Genomic DNA, 11205 nt, shown 5'->3' on the forward strand with positions numbered 1-11205 from the left:
CTCTACCCCATGTATCTGTGACAATCCATTTATAATAAAACTCGTCTACGTGATCAATAGCAGCTATTGTTCGCCTGACCCGTGCTTGATTTCCTGAGGTCAAATTCTTAACATTCATCCATTCCATGTAACTACGAAATAATCTCACCGCTTCCTTCCCCCAAGGATAATTACAACACTTGCATTCTTTTCCCAAAAAACGAGTAGCACACTCAAGATGGATATACTTTCCACAACAACTTGTGACATCTCTCCTATACTTATCCAAATCCACATCACAAAAATAACAAGTAGCACGACAGACACTCATCTTTTAAAAAGGTTCCTTCTTAGTTGGGTTTCGAATAAAATCAAAGTTCCACCTTTACTTTTCTTCTTGAGGTTTCAAATTAGAAGAGCCTTCATGTGATATCGACAACAAGGAGAAGGTTTCTAAAAAAGTAGGGTCAATCTCCCCCTTTTCATACAACACACGCTTCTCATCCATTCTTATTCGTACTCCCTCAAAATGACACACAATATGACATATCATTGTCTTTTATTCAAATCTTACATTTCATCTTTTGTCTTGTAAACACAGGAGAGACAAGTAGAATCACCTTTACAATATTGGAAATAATGGGTATCCAAAACTTCTCCTAACTCTATCTTTCATTAATCCAACTTCATCTATGAAATATGTTTCTCTTGTAGAAGAAACGAACTCATCACACGATTTTCCTGCCATCAATAATCTTAAAAGATGTACATATCTTTCTCGATCAAAAAAATCTACTGGGCAAGTTGATTGAATCTTATCAAAAACTAAACGTATCAGTTCTTCCCTAAATCTTTTCCTTGTAACTGGTCCCTTGAATTCCTTCTTTTCCTCCTCTTCCACCTTTATAAAATAGTGATCAATTGTCCCCATCTTCTTCCTCTAAAATTCCAGCACTTCCTCTCCTACCAATGACAGAAGAAACATGTGGAGCAAATGCCGGAGCAAAATGAAACAGTGTATTATAATGTTCCGTCAATTTCTCTCTCTCTCTTGTCAATTCAGACAAAATATCCTCGTCTCCAGCAAATTCTTGACTAGAGATAGTAAAAATCCATGTAAGAATACTCGACACTTCGTCAATTATAGACAGATATTCTGGACAGAGCAAGCGTACAGAAGTAAATCCTTGTAATAAATAATAGGCTGTTTGTAACTCATTCACTCTAGATGATACATTCTCAAATCTTTCCTTAAACAGATTGCAATGATTCTCTCGTCTCGCCTCCCTAAAATTATCACGTCCACCTTCAGCCATCTCTCTCTTTTTAAAAACATATCAAATTACTCACTCAAGCCTTCTACGCTCAATCTTTTTCTTTCTAAGTTTTCCATATATTTCTCCCATTCATCCAGTTTAGCAATCTGCCGACAAAGCTCGCACCTCAATTCTTCATTATTCCTCAATCGGCCACTCTTAACGATTTCCTGACGCCTCAAATCATGTATGCATTTGATTCTAGTTAAATCGATTTTCATTGTTTCAAAACGAATCATAAATTCCTCATCATTGTTGACGTCGATATATCTCTTCGTCAACCTAAAACTTCGTGTCTCTCGATCAAACATATCCCGAATTTCCTTTACTTCTCCATCAATAACCGAACAAGCCGCCGCCATATCTCTTTTTCTTAAAACGTGACAAATGACTCTTTCTTAGAAAATGAGTAACGCTTTCCTAGAAAAATCTAATCCGGCACAGACGACTCTAATTACAAAAGCAAAGTCCATACAGGAACAAAGAATCAACCTACAGAGCAAAGTCCGCACAGGAACAACATATCAACTTACCACAATCACAACTTCACCTCTTTTAAAATTTGTAAATTTCTCAATTCCAGTAAAAAGACAAATAAATCGTCGATTATTTCTTCCTCTCTCTTCAATTCTTGTTTCAAAAGAATAAAATCATCTCCAATAACACCTATGTCCTCCAAATAACTGACAGTATCTTTCCACCACCTTATGAGTCTTTCTCTCTCGATAGAAAGATCACACAACACAGCGTCAAAATAAATGTCGTCTTGGAGTTCCTTCACTAATAAAGTAAAACCACTAATGGCCTGTTGAAATAGTGTTCGTTGTTCATAAGCACTCTCGAAATCACATCTATCTCCCTCCATGGTAAAAACAAAATGACAAAAATAAAAACTCACCCTTTAGCATAAAAGAATAACAACGATCCAACTCATCAATGTCACAATTCAACGGCTGCGACAGATCTTTTTCAACCGACCAGCAACTCATGAGTACCTCCAGCATTTCTTCTAAATTTGTCTCCTGCCTCTCAATCTCCTTCTCTATCAACACACTCGATTTCAAATAACCTTCATCATAAACAATTTTTAAACCTTGGACCCATCCATTAATTTCCTCTCTTTCCTTAACCAATCTCTTAAACTTCTCTTTGAAATCATGGCTAGTCAACTCTTGTAAAAGATGGTTAAATCGTGAGCAAACCATTTCAAAACTCATTTTTAAAAAATCAACAACCACAGAAAAACCCTCATCTTCATCTTCATCGACTCTCAAAGGGACCTCCTTCTTACAAAGAAAACTCTCAATCAAATTTTCAGCATCTGCTCCTCGTTCTTCAGCATCTGCTCCTCGTTCTCCTTCATATTCTCTCTCTCGATCAACAACTTCTCCTCCTTCCGCCATACTTAGTCTTTCAAGATCTTCAATAAAATCGCCCACGACCTCTTCATTAGCATATTTTCGACCTCAAATCTCTAAGCTTTTTCTAAGAAATCACGCCCCTTTTCCACGAACATCTCCATTTAATCCTCATTAGCATATTTTCGACCCACATTCTTTCACCTAATTAGCATAAAAAGTGACCATTTTTTCCTTATATACTACTCCTTTATGTTACAGGTTGCTTAGAAAAGAAAATACCATCTCTTACATAAAAATTAATGCTTTTTCAGTGAAAGGGAAAACAAAGAAAATGGTCCCAACCTGTATCTTCAACCGATATTCCAAAACTCTATGAAATAAGAAGAAAGATAAAAACATAAAACTACACAGCAGTCACTAGTCAAGAAAAAAATCATGTACAACATCAGTAATGTCATTACATTATCAGTTATGAAAATAATTTTTATTTATTATTGCATTGCTGGTAAGTTACAATTTATACTGTGTCATAAAATAAAATAAACATAATAATTATTGAATATTAATTAAAGCATTAGGCTAACTATAGATGAGCCACCCTGTAGAAGATTGAACTATCATACTGGTTCAGGCTAGGGTATTGAGAGGGCATTTTGTTCTAACTTGAATTGGATGTCCGTGATCCAATTGACTCAACCAATCAAAATTACCATAACCCCCAACAAACATTTAGCATTTTCTTTAGAACATTAATTTTATAAGACTTAGTATGTGAATATAATACATGTTATAAAATGCCAAGAATCTACACTGCACTGTCATCTTGTTATTTCCCAAACGTTAAAATAATAATAATAATAATAATAATAATAATAATAATAATAATTAAAAATTATAATATTTACGTTTTTGAGTTGGGTCTACATGTAGAGGTTGTCAACTCATTGACTCCCAAAGCACCCCATTGAGATCGTCTGGCATGAGATTGAAGCCTTTGAAGGGCTTCAGCTAGCTTTGATAAAGTATATGCTCCTCTGAATTGCTCGAGAGTGCACAAAGCATTGTGGACATCATGCTTATCCTACAGTAGCGCGTCTTGCGTTCTTAAAAGTGATACATGCTTATACATGTATAATTTCACAATTCGCCAGTCCTTCTTTTAGTTTCCTATTAAGTAGTCACACGACAGGGAATTTTTATGGGGAGATGGGTATTTGAAAGTGAATCTTCTTTGAAAGCTTGCTGCAGCGTTTCTTTAAAAGCTTGTCCCAAAGCCATAAAGCACAGCGACTCTTAACTATGTCCTAAATATCAAATGGGCATATCAAAAGTAGAATCTATTATTTTGTTTTCAAATTACAGTACTTACCATTCAGTTACGAAGTACAATGCCATTTGATAACAAACACTTACTTTGTGCAACAGGAAAGAGGACAAGGTAAATAAAATTATTTCTTTGCTCTTGTCTGTTTTTGTTTTGCCCTTGAGTGTTCTTAAAAATACCCAAGGCATGCACGTTTGCAACTTAACAAAGCACTTGCTATTTTTAATTCTTTTAACATCAGAAATTCATACCTTAATCATAGCCGGCAAAAATGGAAACAACAGTGTTACTGACATTGAAAAGGATAACTGCAATCACACAACAATGAAGGGCAAAAATTAGTCAGCTACATGATACTGCATTTATTTTGGTAATCATTTTACACAAGAAATAAAACACATGTTTATATTTTACATGTATTAAATATTTTGGTACAGTATGAGGCATCTCAGAGTATTTGCATGAGTTTTATCAAAATACAGCAGCCTAGCTACTTGGCAGTGAAACAATTTCATTGTTTACAAATATAAGTGTTTGATTCAGAAAAATATTGATTTTAGGGCAACTCTAATGCATCAAAATTATCATCCAAGATGGTGGTGCCCAGGAAATTTGAGAACAGTGTTGATGATGATCAAGAATACTTGCATGAACACCTGACTGTTTAAAATTTTGTCTTGCATCGCACTGGATATTGAACGCTTGCAGGCAAAAGGCAGAGGCTTGTGCTACGTTTCATTTTTCCACTTTAAATCATACGTACTACTAACATCAATCCCTCTTGTAACTGATGAAGGCGTAAAATTCAGCAACAGCTTTTACAGTGTATCACAAGTCAGTGACAAAGACTTGCTAAAATTAATTAACCAGTATTATAATATTGTTTGTTTACTAGTAGATTCTTTGCCCCAGGGTGTGGCTTTTTTGACACTTTGGATTGACATAAGTTTCCTGCCCTGGGAAATTTGATAATCTTTAAGTTAAGAATTGTCAAATCCCCACCTCTTGCCTGCACTCCCCCACCACCCCCCCCCCCCCCCACCCCCCGCCCTTCTTTGCCCCCTTCCTTGCATAAGCAGTTCTTCTGGTAGGCAGCTCACAGGCCTGCAGATAATCGATGTAATTACATGCGAAACCACCCACAGTGGTGGTATAATAACGACACTTCCTGACTGACTTCCTGGGGATAGTTCAGGTAGAACATTTTGTTTTTTCTAGCTCCATTCCTCTAACGCGAGCTACTTCTCCAATGCTGGCTTATCGTTTTAATTTGGTGTTTCCAATCAAGTGGAATTCTCAAATGATTGCAATGGCTTCACTTGTCCTAAAAACCTTTGCTCCTTTTTTTCTTTATGCACGTTTCCCTGTGTTATTTGGGAACATATTATAAAATTGCTTTGATTTCCAACTGGTCTGTTTTGCATTGTTTGCCTCTGCTGTGATTATAGTGTTACTCTGTTCATACACTGGTACAACTAAGAAGCCGATTACATGAGCTGGGCTGGCCCGGTTAGGCTGGCTGGCTCGTTAAGCCGAGGTCCCGGCACATCTGAGAAAAACATCAAAAATCAGGTTTGCGATTACATGGAAAAATCTCAGCCCTGTTAGCCGAGATCCTGGCATTACGATGCCGAAATTTTGGCTAACCAGGCTGAGATTTTTCTATGTAATCTCCTTCACCGGGACCGGCCGGTTATAATTAGCCGGGCCAGCGATTTCTAACCACATTACTCCACTTTAGAGCAAAATGGCCCACGGAATAGTCGTTTTTTATGTTTAAATAAAAGATGTATAAGATCGGAGGTTGTAAAGTGCAGCTTGCAGGTTAGGGTTGAAACCTTTACAAAAATGCTAACCTTAGGCGAACATTGTTTTTTTAGGACTAATGTTAGCATTAGTAAAGTTTTGGCTTGTTTCAACTTTGGTGAAACAGTGACCTGCAGCTCTAACCTGCAACCTACAACCTGCAGTTTACACCCTCCAGTATAAGATAGCAAACCTTAAGGCTTCTTTAAATTGTAGAATGGTGAATTTTAATAACAATTTAGCGAGACAAACGTCTCTCCACTTCTTCTTCTTGTTGTTATCATTTTTCAAACAACATAGTCTAAATTTAACTCAAGCCGGGCTGGCTCACCTCATATAATACCGGGCTGAAACTCATCCCGGCAAACCCGTGCAGCCCGGCTGACCGGGCTAGCCCTTTCTCATGTAATCGGCCCCTAACACCTTGTTTAACTTTGGCGCAAGGACTGTGCTTTCACAACGAACAAGAGCCATTTAAACGCTAATTTACCTATTTTGTACAAATACGGAGTCACTTTTGATTTGCACACAATAACTGAACATATGCAGCATAGCATCTTGGAAGGCGCAAAGGCACAACGTCAAGTCTTACTATAAAATGGCGCCTACCATCGAGAGAAATACATTTGGAAGTATCTTCCAATTCACTGGAGTAGTTCCTGGTGGATAAAATATTCTTCTCACTTTTGATGTTAAGAAATTCATGGCAAACTCTTTTTTTTTTAGCATAAACACCTCGACAAAGTGATGAAATTGCCGTTTTATTGTGACAACAATTTCGATATTACATCACCTCTCGTTCTCAGGGCCTACCGGAAATCATGACTCGCCAAAAAAGAACCGGAAGAGGGATTGATATTCGCACGGCGTGGAGGCTGTCGGTGCACGTTGTGGATCAACTAGCTTGATCTGATCGGCGTAATTACAAGTTGAGAAAGTAAATATTTTTGAGCAAGAGCCGATACAACGTAGATTTGATTTAGCAATGTACTATATTTCGGCTGGCCATTAGCCAACCCCTCCCCAGGTACAATGACAGTTTACATTGGATTGCTTCTATGTACATATAGATAGAAAACGGATGTTGACGTAATACTGGAAAATATGCTAAAAGAGTAACGGAAAAATAAGGGAAGAGACTGTAAACGATAAGCTGAAATCTAAAATGTTTCTTAACAGACCTTTCCAATAACGACCTATGATCCATTACTTCCTTCCATTTTCAACGTAAGAAAAAAACTCTACAATCTATTTTTTTATCTGATCGCTGCAGAAACGCTTTCCTTCATCTACCTGTTGTGGCTTTCAGACTCTGCCCTTACCTTCGAGACCTTCTGGTAACAGCTAAATTGTCCCCTAATGTAACGCATTCTAATTCCACACTTCCTTCTGGTTCTTTTCGCTGTGGCAAAAACTGCGATACCTGTCCTTACATTTTCCATGGCCTATTAAACCAACTACACGTTCTTCTCTACCGGCAAAACACGCTCCATTAATTCCAACATAACTTGCGAAACTAAAGACCTTATCTGCAGGCTGTACATGATGCGATGTAACCGATGTAATCTAACAGTACATTGGAGGCCTTTTCAAGAGAGTGTTTTCACTCACGTGACCAGTAAACTTGTTTTTCCACCGAAACAAAACAAAACATTTGCATGTTAATAGGCTCAATCACGGCTCGAAACTAACTTTTTCGCTCACTAGCCTAGTGGCTAGTATCAAGTCTGATTTCACTAGCCAAATCTAAATTTGCACTAGCGCAGTTTCATTAATTTGTAAAAGCTATCACGAAAAAAAAATCCACATTTGCAAACACGACTCGCTTTTAGTAAATATTCTCATATTCTCAAATCCATCCTCGTAACAGTGGCGCAAATAGGGAGATTAAGCACGCTCGTTTTTGGGACGCGGACGGCGACCAGAAGAGAACAATTCGCGCGCTAGGACAGTGGTGTCTCCACATTTTTATACTAATCATCTCTAATGGAGAAAAGATACTTGGCATTGTAAATGTGGTTGTAAATTTTTCACAGAACATCAAATTGCAAAACATATTCCACTGAACGATCACTAAAAAATCTTTATTTTTGGGCGTTCATTTGGACGAAAAATCTGACAAAAACTTTTCCAGCGTAAAATTTATTGAAACAAACAAAATATTTGTTATTAGAGGCAAAACAAAAACCCCTTCCTATTTCAATTGTGTGCGTACAAACAAGAAACACAATCCATGTCACTGACACCATATATGCAATTAAATAAATTTCAGTATCACAGTTCAGGATCAAACGCTTTTCTGAAGAACCTTGTCCGTGAATAATGAAGCACGAATTAGACAACAAGCTTTCTTTCAAATAATTTTTCACTGTCACATTTCCACTTAATTTTTTTTTTACCTGAAGACTGTGCAGAGTTGAGTACAAAATAAATATAAACAGCCAGACAACTGAGATGCGACTTCAGTAAACACAGATGCATTCAAAGCGTTAGATTCCTTCAATTTCTGTTAAACCCATCATGACAGAATTTGCCATTCGGTTTCAGTGTTGTACATAACACCACAGTTAGTAACATATTAGAAACAAACCTCACTTTGACCCGACGGCGAAAGATGCAATTGGTGTCGAAGTCCACTCTTTGTCACCTTTAAGATTCCAGATATTCATTTGTCACCACTTGTGTTGTTTATCGAATTGACGTTCCATTCTTGAGCTCCATAAGGGTATATTTTGTTTAAAGATCAAATAAAACACCATTCGCGTTACATCGGCTTCGCCGCCATTGCATGCATGCTTGTACTGTGTCCACTGGATAAAATCTACCTAAATAAATTTACGCATTTCTAAATAAATTTACGCATTTCTACTACCCCCTGAAACCTACCAAAGATACGCGCAGAAGATTGTAAGCACAAAGACAATACTTAGCAGGGGAGTGACAGGGAAGACCCTATTGCGCAACTTTTCCAATTTCCGATACAGGAAAAAAACGGAAAAATGCCCCTGAGTTTTCAACCGGATTGCCATATGACAATCCAGTAATAAATGCTTCATTGGCCTCTAGTTGAGTTGTGTTTATCTAGCTATCTGACGTCCAAATGGTGCTTGACTTCTGAAGTAGGAATTAGGTCGACACTAGAGGTCTTCCTTGATAATGACATAACAATATCATTCACAGAAGTGTCCAAGGTAGTCCGAAACTCATGAAAACTACAAGACAGCTGCCTCTCCTCAGTCGTGTCAGTTGAGGTAGTAGGAGTAGGAAGGCCAGCACGACTATCATTAATCTTGTTAATAAAAAAATCATTGAAGTCTTCAACCAATTGGTGCAAAGACTCATAGGTAGGTAGGGTAATGTTTTTAACTTTGAACATCCTGTAAGTAGTACCACATAGCTGATTACGGTCTGTGTTTTCAATTATCTTTCGGTAGAAGTTAGACTTCTGCCTCTCCAATGGAGAATTATACCTTTCACATTGATCATGATATAACTGATTGTCTATTGTAATACCGGATTTTTGATATTTCCGTTCAAGGCGGCGCTTCTCGCGCTTTTCAGCGCGAAGCTCCTCATTGAACGATATTGCGTATGGACGATGTTTCACTCTCTTAGTTTGAACTAGAGCGTGGTCATCATAAATCTGTTCCAGGGTGGTGTTATATTTAGACACAAGTTCATTAAAATCCACGTTATCCAATTCAGCGTGAAGGCTGTTGCTGAAAGAGTCAGCAATATCACGCGAGAGCTTTTCGTGCCCTTTGTAGAGGATAATGAAATAAGAACTCACTCTATTGTGTAACTATAGTGTAAAATCAAGATTAAATTGTAGTCCTCTGGTTGTATGACAACCTTGTCAATCCTTAATTCGATTTTTATATATTTTGTGTGAACTCAAATGAATATTACATTTTCGACGGACAAGCCCGAGGCTTCGAATGAGCACAGTTTTCTTGGTTCCAGTGAAAAGTCTTCTATACCAGGTATATCTAGCCTTTCCCTTCGTGACGGTGAAAACACATGGTGGGTTTAAACTAAGGGGTTACAGCCAACTTGGGAACTACATCAGCTTAGTCTAATAGAGCAAAGGCTCCCAGGCCCACTTGTAGAAGGCCCACTTGTAGAAAAGCCTTACAAGCCTTAGTTTTTCATCACCCCTCCGAACTCCTCCAGAAGTCGTCCTTCAGAGGTGTGATGTAAAAACATATGCTTTTGGGCTTTAAAAAAGTTACGCCGAACTGAGCCTAGCTTGTGCTCTTTGCTGCTCATGAAAGTGATGGACGATTTCATATGCCACATGTCAAAGCACATTCTGTTGATTCTGTTGTATTCGAAACAAACTATCTGACAAATTTTGCTGACTAAGTTTATATATTTAAAAATATATATATATTTACAAAATTTGTAGAGAATAATAAAAAAATTCAAATGAAATAAGAACTGGCTCTATTGTCACGGTTAATGCTATATTGTAAAATCCAAGCTTTCTACGGTGTATGTGATATGGCGCTCACTTACTAGATCTTTTTCGTTTTATTCATATTCTTCTTCACAGCTACACCTCATTATACTTATAGAAGTTTTACATGCTTACCATCGGCATTTATAAAATAATTAGGATAGTATGCGCACTCTCATTGGTCAATAGCTGTGTTTAGATAAGAGTACGGAAACACGGCTGTGACATCACACGAATTTTGATTGGTTATGTATTGTCAGACGCGCGTTTTGATTGGCTGGTAGGAACTATGAGCATGTATCAAGAAAATCTGTTTCAATCAAGAAGTAAAAAACCTGCATTTTCCTTCATTTGTCGAATTATCTTTGAGGAATATTTTATAAAAGCAATAGAGGATTTTTTTTCCGTGTTTCCATAGCCTTATCTAAACACCCGGGGGAGTTGGGAGAATTCGAGACAGTTATGCAAACCCTCGACTGCGTCTCGGGTTTGCATTACTATATCGAATTCTCCCAACACCCCCTCGTGTTTAGATGAGACTATGGAAACACGGAAAACGTCCTCTATTGCTTAATTATAGCCCGGTTTTCCTTAAAACAGTGTGAAGGGAATTATCGTTCTGTGGATTTCATTTGGTTAACTTAAAACCAATAAACGCGTATGCAGAGTTCAATAAGTATTAGAGAAGGTTAAGCACAACTTTTACGCCAAACGGCAAAACGGAGTGAAATTAAGGTTTTCTCATGTTAACTTGTCAAGTAAAGCTATGATCCTCGCAGTTACGGATACAATTTTAACAATTGCGTAAAAAAGCCTGAAAAATTCAGGACTTCAACGGGGTTTGAACCCGTAACCTCGCGATACCGGTGCGACGCTCTAACCAACTGAGCTACGAAGCCACTGACGTTGGGAACTGGTCATTTGTTGGTTCTAATTTTTCCGTGAGAAATGAATCAATGA

General features: G+C 37.7%; 1 long non-coding RNA gene across 1 annotated transcript; it reads right to left on the bottom strand.

Moving 5' to 3' along the window:
* Nucleotides 1-2943: 2943 nt before the first annotated feature.
* LOC137989252 (uncharacterized) lies at nucleotides 2944-6575 on the bottom strand. Its single transcript, XR_011120872.1, has 3 exons — nucleotides 6396-6575; nucleotides 4232-4288; nucleotides 2944-3026 (listed from the first exon to the last, which is right to left on the bottom strand). It is a non-coding gene; the product is annotated as an uncharacterized lncRNA (long non-coding RNA).
* Between the last annotated feature and the right edge of the window lie 4630 nt (nucleotides 6576-11205).

Source organism: Montipora foliosa, unplaced genomic scaffold (genome assembly GCF_036669935.1).
Source record: "Montipora foliosa isolate CH-2021 unplaced genomic scaffold, ASM3666993v2 scaffold_449, whole genome shotgun sequence".
NCBI classification, from domain to species: Eukaryota; Metazoa; Cnidaria; class Anthozoa; order Scleractinia; family Acroporidae; genus Montipora; species Montipora foliosa.